Below are 10664 nucleotides of genomic sequence, written 5' to 3'. Positions count from 1 at the left end.
GACATGGCGTGGGAGGAGGGGGTGGGATGGGACTGGGGAAGAACAAGCCCTTTCAGCTAAGTCCAGGAGTGATGATTTTAGCAGCTGTTATATTTTCTTCCTGGGTAAGAAGCAAGGAGGGAGTGTGGTGGGATGCTGAGTACAGGACTTGACCTTCTAGAACCCTGGATTCTAGCTCAGGCCCTGCTATTAATTTGGGTGGGTCCCTTCTCCTCTCTAGGCGTCAGTACAATGAAAGGTTAGAATTGATGCTTTCTAGGGGCTGGCCCTGTGGCTGAGTGGTTAAGTTCTTGTTCTCTGCTGCAGGCGGCCCAGTGTTTCGTTGGTTCGAATCCTGGGTGCGGACATGCCACTGCTCATCAAACCACACTGAGGCAGCATCCCACATGCCACAACTAGAAGGACCCACAACGAAGAATATACAACTATGAAGAATATACAACTATGAAGAATATACAACTATGTACCGGGGGGCTTTGGGGAGAAAAAGGAAAAAAATAAAATCTTTAAAAAAAAAAAAAAAAGAATTGATGCTTTCCAGCATCTCCTTCTTTTAATATTCCGTGCATCATTAAAGGGAAAATGTGTAGGAGACCACCCAATAATGCCCCCATCCCATGCCCTGTTCTTTTACCTGCTTCAAAAGGACCCTTTCCTTGCACTTCTGAGGATACTCCCCACTCTATAGACAATACCCCACAAAGGCTCCCTTCCTGCGATTTCTCTGCACAGGAAGAGGAGCCATGGAGTCCCCCAGGACTGCCCTGGGGCTGCCCCGGCCAGGCAGCTGCTCTTCTGTTTCTTTGTGTCTGTGTTTCTTCCCGAGGAGCTGGGGTCACAGTGCCAAGGAGAAGGAATGAGAGGTGAGGGGGTCATCTTTTTGCCCCAGCCTCTGCCCATCTCTCCCTGCTCCAGTCTGGTTACCAGTGAAGCGGAGGAAGGGTGGGAGGAGGTAGCGGGAGGTGGCCACAGAATCCAGTGGCCCCAAGCCTGTCCTGCAGCTTCTCACTCCACTGTCTTCCCCTCCGCAGAAGGAAAATGGGTCATATTCAACAAGGGCCCTTATCGCCAACCTGGCCCTGCTGCTGCCTAATAGAAGCCGGCCCTCCCCCGCCAGATCTCATTAAGGGGTCGTCGCTTATGCTTCCCAGCCGCCCCCATCCATCTTTGGCCACGGATGACAGACTGGGCCCCGGGGCTGATGTCCAGCAGGTGACAGGGTTAATGGCACAAGAGGGCAGAGGGCAGAGGTCAGCCAGCTCACAGTGGTGGGAGGGCAGCCTGGGGAGGCCCTGGGTCCATTCCAGTTGGGCAGCCCCTCAAATTACAGCACCTGGGGGAGGGAGGGGTCCTGGACCCATCCATCCCCAGGGAAGCAAGGTGGGCAGTGTCGGCCATCTTGGGAGCAGATGGCGGAGGAGACACTATTAGCCTGGGAGGAAGAGGAGTAAAGAAGCTTAGCAGGGGAAGAAGGGCTGGAAGGAGAGGGGAAAAAATCCTTACATATGTGGGCTCAGGGAAAAAAATTGCCTCTTGAATCCCTGGATGCTCTTTGGCAAGAAACACATCTTTTGCCGCTAGGTGTGCAGTCATGTGAATGTTTTGGAGATATGTGACTGTGACTGTGCCGTTTTCCCTCTCAGCTGCCTCTTACAGTGGCCCCAGCACTGTGGTTACAAGCAAGGTTCCAAAGTCAAATAATGTGGCTCCAAATCCTGTTCGTGTCCTCTCTGTGTGAGCCCGGGTAAGTTCCTTAACCTCTCTGGGCCTGATTTTCTCCATCTGTGCAATGTAGCTCCAGCAGTACCTAGCTCCCACAAGGAGGACCTGACGTGATGAGTAGAAGACACAGCACCTGGTCCCCTGTGCGTGTTCAGTATTAGCTGCTCTGGGTAGTGGCAGGACTGCTTTCATTATTGCTATCACCTTTGCTGCCTCTCACCCAACCCCAGGCTTTCCCAGGCCTTCTGCTGCGGGACCTCCCCTCATTTGACCTCCTACATGCACGGGATCACCTCCCTGGCCTGCCCTGCTCACTCCCAGGGAGCTGCTGAATGCTGCTTTGGGGACAGCTGCCCCCCTCATGGCTCCCACAGGGAGGCCCCACAGTGGCAGGAGTTAGTCCTCTGGGCCTTTGAAGCCCAGGAGGGGAGGGGCTGCCCTGTGCTCCTGACCTGGGGAGGCTAGGCTCAGCGCCCACCTCCCACCGTGGGGGGAGAGCCTAGGAACAATGGGCGATGGAGGGCTGGCTCCAGCGCTGGCCAGCTGCCAGTCAGCCGAGGGGGTGTGGTAGGGGTGGGAGCACGCCTTCCCCGGACCAAGCAGAAAGTGCTTCAAGAGAACTGGAGCGGCTGGGGTCTCCTCACAGGGACCCCGGATGTCAAGGGTATTCTGTGGAGAGGAGGGATTGTTGAAATGTCCCCTCCTGGACTGAAGTTGTCCAGAGCCCTCCTGGAGGGAGTAGTGGGGGCTCCTCCTCAGTTCCAGGGACCCCCTCAAGTGCACCCCAGTCTCAGGGTGGGCAAAGGAGCCAACTAGCAATGCTCTGCGCTCCTTCCCAAGTCTGGATGGAGTGGCTCCCCCCGGTGCTGATCACCTCCATTAGGTCCTCAATCTTGCGAGGATAATGCACGGCCCTGGCTGGGCTCGGGGAGGAGGCCGTGCCAGCAGGGGAGCCAGGAGGCAGGACGCAGGGGCCTGAGCAGAATACCAAGCAGCTGGCTTGGCCTAAGGCTGCCCCTCGTGGCCAGCAAACATGGGCCAGACCAGGAAAGGCATGGGGGTGGATGTCTGTCCCCACCCTCCACAGCCCCTGGCTGCCTCTGCGCCTTCACGTCAGCTCCCTACTGTGGCTGAACTCCCAGAGCCTCAGGGGGTCTTCTCCTTGGGGTCTCACCTTCCTAAGGCTGTCAGCCCTGTGGTCCTGGGTAGCATGAAACAACAGTGGCTGCCCAACTCAACTGGACCAGAGCCCCGCTCATCTCAGAGCCTCTGAGGATGACCCAGCAAGCCCAGAATGAAAAACACCCCTGATGGAAGTGGGAAGACTCAGAACACGAGTATATTCTCCCCTTTCATTGTCTATCTGCAATTGTCGAATGAAATAACTACACAGCGTTCTTCTACAGTGAGCATGGTTGTGATATGGCCTGATAGTTCCTAAATTCAATCCCTTTTGGGACACTGCTGCCTTTTGCCATCTCACCCTGGTTATCCACCTCTAATCTCAGTTCCTCCCACTTCACCTCCTCTTGTACCTCCTGTTGGGAAAGCCGTTTACAGCAGCACGTGTGTTAGACTGCTCTGCAGTTGACAGAGCCCTTTTGCTCCTGTGGGTGCATCTGGTGCTCCCCACCCCACCGGGTAGGACAGGTGTTGCTGTCCCTGGGAGGTGGCGTAGCCTAACAGTTAGGGGCCTGGGGCCTGGAGTCAGACAAATCCAGGTTGCAAACCAGTATCCCTGCTTCCCAGCTGTGTGACCTCAGATGAGCTTCTGAATTTCTGGTGGCTGGCGTTTCCTTATCTACTAAATGGGGATTAAACTAGTATCTTATACGTCCGCTATGAGAATTTGTTAAATGAGATAATGCTAACGTGAAGTGTTTAGCCCAGTGCCTGGCACATTGTAAATGCTTAAAAATGGCAAAGGGAAAAAGAATTTTTAAAAATCTCTATTTTATAAGTGAAGAAAGTGAGAAAGTTAGTGGTTGAGCTGGATCCTAGAACTAGAGATGATGCTGAAGCGAGGTCTCCAGACTCTCCGTCAAGTGCTCTCTATCGCCACACCTGACAGACGCCTTCCTTCCCTGCCTCAGCTGCTTCTTGCTCACCCTCCTACGCCACCCCTCAGCCTTGCCCCCCAAATTCTCGTGCTCCGGCATTGAGGTAGCAGCCCACCCCCCACTGCCCCAGCCTCTGAGTTCTCCCTGCGTGTCAAAGGCCGATTCTCTCTTCCTGTCAGGACCCAGTGGAAATGTTGGCAGTAACGGGAGCAGCAATCAGAACTCAAGGCCCATAATTCACCAGTGATCAGATGTAGGGGAGGTGCCAGTGCCGTTATATTAATAACTGTGCCATTAAAAACTAGCAAGTGATCTTCTCATAAAGCATGCGTTGGTGGGACTGGTTGGGTTTGTTTATTTATTTATTTTTCCCTTCAGGAGCAAACGAGGCCACAGAGGGAGAGCACTAAATTATCTCCTGCAATGATTCTGGTAATGAGTTGGGCAGCTTAGAAGACCTGTCGGCAGCTCCCGCCAGACCCCCTCGACCTTTGCGAGTGCCTGTCTTTCACTTGGCCTTGTTTCATAAGGGGCCAATGACTCCCTCCTGGCTTAGCTGTGTCCCTTGTTTAGAGCTGCTGTCTATATGGGCAAAATGTGCGTTTTTTTCATCAGCCAAGCAAGAGTAATCATATATTATTCCTTGCCACAAGTCAGAACATGCTGCGTGACAGGGAAGAGAGAGGGGTCTTGTAGGGACAAAGGCTTTGAATATTTGAAATAAGCAGTGATCTGGAAAATCAGGTCCACAGAGACCCAATAATAATAACATCAATAATAATCATAACTACCATTTATATAGCCTGGACGAAGGGCCAGGTTCCCTTCTGAGCGCTTTACGTGTGTTAACACATTCTCTCTTCATAATCACCCTAAGCAGTGGTTGCTATTATTACTCCCATTCTGTGCATGAGGAAAGTGAAGTCTAGAAGCTGGTAAGTGGTGGAGCTGCGGTGGAGTCCCAGCCGTTCTGACCTTCCACTCTGTGTTCCCACCTGCTACACTGCCTCAAACATTCTTTGCCGGGAGAAGGGTGCCGTCTCCTTCTTTAACTGTCTGAGATGGGGTTGCCCTGGCCTGAGCTAAGTAGAGGATTCCTGAAGCCTGAGAACTTCCTGCCTAATACAGCAGCAGCCCTGGTACCCTGAGTGCCTCCTGTGAGCCGGCACGATGCTTAGAAACATGTGATGTGATCTCACTTGTTCCGATACCCGTGAGGTTGGTCTTTCCTCACTCCCACTCTGTGGATGAGCATATCAAGGGCTGGAGGTGTCCCAAGGCAGACCCCAGGAAGCAAATGCAAGCCAGAACCAGGGCTGACTCCACAGGCCCCACGGCCCTGCAGTTTCTCCCATTACCCATGCCAGGGTTTTATGATTCTAATAATCTGGGCTCGGGTTTAACCAAGCCCCACTGCCAGGAGTTTAAGCCATTTCTAAGATGCCCAGGTTCCCAGGCGTAGGGTCCTGGGCCAGGCGACTCAGTGTGAGACAGGCAGACAGGAAGGCATAGGGAGTCTTTTAATTTTACATTAAAAGGGAAGGTCCCCTCCCCCATACCCCTCCCCCGTCCCCTTGCCTCAGCTCCCATCCAATCACATCAGAGACCCCAGAGGGGGCCTGACCTCTGTCCTCGGGGGAGGTCAGCCGGGGTGACCCTGCCTGTGCGCAGGATCCCGTGAGAGAGGCCCAGCTGCAGGCCCCGGAGGGCTGGAAGCGCACCCGGAAACGGGCCCGGGGTCACTGAGGGCAGCCTGGGCTGAGGGAGGGGCTTCCCTGGCCTTTGTGAGCTGATGAGCAGGGGGAGATTAGTTCCACAGGCAGCCCCTGTGTCTCCAGAGAAAGGGGCTATTATGGAGCGACTCAAAATACAGGGCACGGCCCACCCCACCTCCCTTTTTATCGCCATGGACATGAGGGAGGCTGTGGGGGAGGGGAGGGGGAGGAGGATGTGAAGAGAGCAGCAGAGGGAGGGAGAATGCAGGGCAGGTGAAAACAGGGGAGGAGATGGCAGGAGCGGGTGGGAGTGGAAGCCAGCAAGAGAAGAGGGGAGAGGGCAAGAGGGGAGAGCCCCACGCCCATCCCAACCCCGCTGCTGGTGAGATTTCTCAGCTTCATCTCTCTCTCATCACTTCCTCTCCACATCCTGCCTACTGGGTCACAGACACTGCCCAGGAGCTACCAAGGCGAGGAAGGGTTTACCCACTACCCTGCAGCTGGCCCTGTGACCTTCAAGGGTGAGGGGTCCGACCATCTGGGATTAAATTGCAAGATGGCCACATGGAAGGCAGCTGGTGAACAGCTGCGAGGGCTTGTCCAGCTTCTGGACATACCAAGTGCCCCAAATCATTGACTCTCAGAGTCACCTGACCCTTCTTCCATCCTTGGCAGCGTCCCCACCAGGTACTGATCCAATGTCAGCCCAAGGTCCTCAGTGATGGTGACTTTCTCACCTGTGCCCTGTGGGGCACCTCTGGTTGTCAGAAAGGGCTTCCTTACATTAGGTGGAAACCTGTCTCCCTCTTACCTCCAAACTCTGGCCTAGTTCTGCCCTCTAGGGCTGCACAATGGGATAAGGTAGGCGTTTAATAAATATTGTAGAAAGAAAGGATAAAACTCTGATACTTCTTCACATGAAATGTTTGGAAAAGGCTGCTGAGAACATAATTTTGCTGGAAAAAATATAGTCTATAGTTGAAAAAAATATCCAAAGCTCAGTGAAAGTACTGGGATGGGAAGTGACTTTAGTCTTTGAACACTGGGTGGGCAGAAGGCAGGACATCTCAAGACGCCAGGGTCCTGGGTGCTGCCCTCATGTCAACCCAGAAGGTCATGGGCAGGCCTTGGCACGTTTCAGCAAACTGGGCATTTGGTAAATACCCAGTCCAGCAATCAGAGATGGAGCACGGAGTCAGAATTTGCCAGGGACTGTGGCTGGTCTTTGGCTCTGTGCCTCAGCATCCCTGCTACAGACTGGAGAAATGTCCTCCATCCCAAATGGCATGCTTTGGAAAAGAAGGGCCAGCTCCTGGTGAGCAGCCAGAAGTCTTGTGTTCTTATCAGAGACGTGGATAGGAATGACCTCCCTCTTTTAGGAGCTAGAGGTTCCCAGGTGGAAAGATTTGTGTTCCCATAAGTCTCTCAAGGATTCAGGGTTGCCCAGGGTCCTCCAGTTGGCAAGACTGTAAGCCCCAGCCTGCACTCTGGGGAACCCACCTGGGAAGCCTTGGGTCAGCTTCTGGCCCCTACAAGACTCTTCTGACCAAGGTGGGTCAGCCTTGAGGCTGCGTGGGGCAGGCGGTGTGGGAGAGGGACAGGAGGCAAACTCCATCGTGGACGAAGAACTTCGGGCTCTCTCCTTACCTCTTTTTTCCTCCCCACACTGCACCATCAGGGGAGGCCTGGGAAGCAGACGGCACAGCCCAACATTCAGAACAGGTGCAGTTCTGGTGCACCAGGCACCAGAGATAAGCTGAGACCTGTGGTCTTGCTAACAAAGGCCACATCCGCTGCTCAGAAACAGTTGTTTGAAAATGCCAGTTCTCAGCAGATGCTGGAGCCCTGATTCTTGCATTAGAGAGAAAAAGGAGATGAGTGCGTGGCTCTGCTGGAGCAGCACCAAAGCCTCGGCTGTCAAGAAAGGCAGGCGTTCCTGCTGCCGTCTCTTCCCGTTCAGTGCTGGGGCTCCTGCCCAAATGCTCATGTCCAGATTGTATTTATGACTGTTTTAAGAAGGAGTGACAGAGCCTTTTAATATCCCTGACAGCCCGGGATGTTTTAATAGATGGTGGAGCTGGGCTGCGGGAGTTAAGAAAAGAGAGCTGAGTCGCTGAGCGAGCTGTCATGCCTGGTTTCGACGACAGACTTACTGATCGACTCGACGACAAAATAAAATACGGGGCCGTGTCTCTCCTCAGCCGCGTCAGGTTGACAGACAGTCTGTCACTGTTGTATGTCATCTTTCACCTCCTAATCACTCAGGCTTAGGGGACCTGCGTTTAACGGGGAGTCCCGACAGGATTTCCATTCCACCCAACCCGCCTCCTGAGCACCAGGCCTCCATTTCAACCGCCCGGCGCTCTGGCTGGTGTTCTCTGGTTTTCTTGATTTCAGACAGAACTCTCCTACCCGCAGAGCAGTCCTGGCTTGTTGTTTTGTTCGAGATGGTTATAGGGCTAACAGGATAGCTCGATCTTCGGCGCAGATGGAATAGGTGGCGGGGATGGTGCAGAACTGTGAACGTACTTAATGTCACTGAATCCGACACTCAGAAAGGATTAAAGTGGTAAATTTTATGTTCTGAACTACCACGTGCACACACACAAACACTCCACAGTTGGAATAAGAACAAAGAGAGATGCTTTGGCTCTTTGATCCCCTCCAACATGCGTTTTTGACCACGTATGCCCGTAACCTGGATGACCCGTAGCAAGGCTATGCCCAGGGTCTCTACTCCACAAAAACGCCCCACCCCCCACCTCCTGCTTCTTTGCCTCTTTCCACCTCCACTCCCTGGGCTAAAAGGTCTCAAGGTTGGTTTTGGGGTTGAACACGTTGAGGTTCCTTATTCATGCTTTTCCAGGCCCGCGTTTTGGGTGGTTTGACCAGAAACTCATTTTGCAGCTAAAGCCACTGTGGTCGCGCTCTCAGCATGTCCTGGTGGGTGAGGCCTAAGGGATTCTCTGGTTTTCTTTTGGCAGGTGAAAGAAGGGCAGCAAATCCAGGGGCCACGACCTTGTTCTTTCTTGAGTGGCTGAAAGAAACTGGAAAGACAGCAGGGAGGCGTCCCTTCCCACATGTTGGGGTTAGTTGTGCTGGATCTTGGCCCCCTCTTTTGGGGCTCCCCTCCCTCCTGCCCCAGCAAACACTTGAAGGGTACGGGGCAGCACTCATGTTCCTCCGTCCCAGTCCCAGGGCGGGGGGTGGTGTGTGTGGGGGGCGCCGCAGCTCCAGACAGGAGCCTCTTTCCACCCTCAGTGGCCCAGGGCTCTGCGTTCGAGTCCTCTGCCAGGAGAGAGTTAAGGGCTTGGGTTTAATTTGCCCGTTAATCACAGTTAAAAGAAGTAATGAGCGTCTCCCCAAAGCCTGGGTGTTTCTCTGCAGATTAAGCTGCAATTTGCATAGCGCCTTGATTCATTCCCACCTTCCCCTGCGGCCGCGTGTCCTTTCAGACACAGCCAAGCGCAGCCTGCAGCGGAGCGCTGTGACAAATGGCTTTGCTGTGCGTGGTTTGGGCGAGGGGGAGGGAGGGGAGGGCTGGGAGGGAGAGGGCAGCTCCCGACAGTAATGGATAGCTGGGGCGTTAAATAGTGCAGAACTTTTTATTAGACACACAGGAGAAGTTTAAATATTCAAACTGGTTTTCTTTGAAGCCTGGGGAATGAGAGGAGGGTGGCAGGCAGGATAAGTAAGAGTTTACTCATGGCCAAATTACTCGGAAAGGCCCTGCCCCTCACCTGAGAGGAAGGGCATCTGGAGGACACAGCCGATCTGCAGTCAGCTGGCACCTCGGGCTCCACAGCCCTGGAGCAGGCTTGACACCCTCCTGCTGGGCTCCGGGATCCGCCAGGCAGGACTCCAGCCCGGAAGCAGCTCCTGGGGCCTGGTAACTCAGGGTGCAGAACAGCTTGTGCAGAGCCAGGCATGTGGGCAGCCTTCCGGAAGCGGGAGCTAACCCAGCTTTGGTAGCAGACTCGGGTTTACAAAGCAATGGATCTCCAAGAGGATGGGATGACAGCCCTCTCCTCTCCTCTCCAGGAGAGCCCTTAACCAAACAGGGAAAGAGGAGAGATGAGGCCGAGAAGATGCTCCGGGCAGGCGCTCTCACTGGACCGCTGGTTGAGGGATTTTAGTCTGACCATTGGTCCATTCTGAAAGTCTGCTTAAACTCAATTTTCCTGCCAAAGTTCTAGTGCTTTGTAGGACTTCCTTTTTGCTAGTTTGTGAGCCGCACGATTGTCATATTTTAGAGGTCAAAGTTGCCTTGGAGATCATTAGGACAATTGAAGTTCAGAAAAGTTAAGTTTGAGTTTCCAAAGGGGACACAAAATGAGCAAGACCCAGTCCCTGGCCTTAAGCATCTCCATTTGGGGCGCTACATGGGGAAAGCCTTGTGATACAGTTGATAAGCGCTCGCCGAAGGGCATCTACACAAGGCCGGGAGGCTGCTGCGGAAGGAGGGGCTAACTCTGCCAGCAGACTGGAAACATCCAGAGAGAGGAGGTTGGGTCTCATCTGAGCTGGGTCAGGAAGCCTAGGAGGGGGCCAAGAAGAGGGTTGGGGCTTTGGGAAGGCATGAGGGTTGGGGGTCTTGGGTGGATACCCAGGCTGGAAAGGCAGGTGGAGGTCTGAAGATCAAGGGCTGGCCTATTACACTAGCAATTTGTAGAGTTCAGGGGGCATCAGAGCTTCTAAACAGGGGAATGACCAGGGCAACAAAGCCCATAGCAACGTGGAAAAGGTGGATTAGAGGGGAGACAGCAGGAACTGGGGGCCTATGGATGGAACAGACGGAGATAGGAAGTATCAGAGAGGGATGAAGTGTGGGATGGGGAGGATGATGGTTTGGTTTGGGACATGTTGGAATATCTGGGAACCACGACCCAAACAGTTTCTACACTCACTTCAGGATGTTTCCAGTCCACCACCCTCTCACAACAGCTAACAGCTGAGTCTCACTGTGCCAGGCACCATCCAGGTGCTGTACACACTCCACAGCTACCTACCCTGGGGTAGGTAGTATCTTTGTCCTCATCTTACAGGTGAAGCAAATGAGGCACAGAGAGGGCCAGGGACTCCCCCCAGGATCACACAGGCAGCAAGAACAGAGACAGGATTTGACCCAGGCAGTCCAGCTCTGGAGAAGATGCTGATCACCACCCCA

The sequence above is a fragment of the Equus przewalskii genome, chromosome 10 (assembly GCF_037783145.1).
Source record: "Equus przewalskii isolate Varuska chromosome 10, EquPr2, whole genome shotgun sequence".
In the NCBI taxonomy this organism is placed as follows: domain Eukaryota; kingdom Metazoa; phylum Chordata; class Mammalia; order Perissodactyla; family Equidae; genus Equus; species Equus przewalskii.
This window is presented reverse-complemented; position numbering follows the sequence as displayed.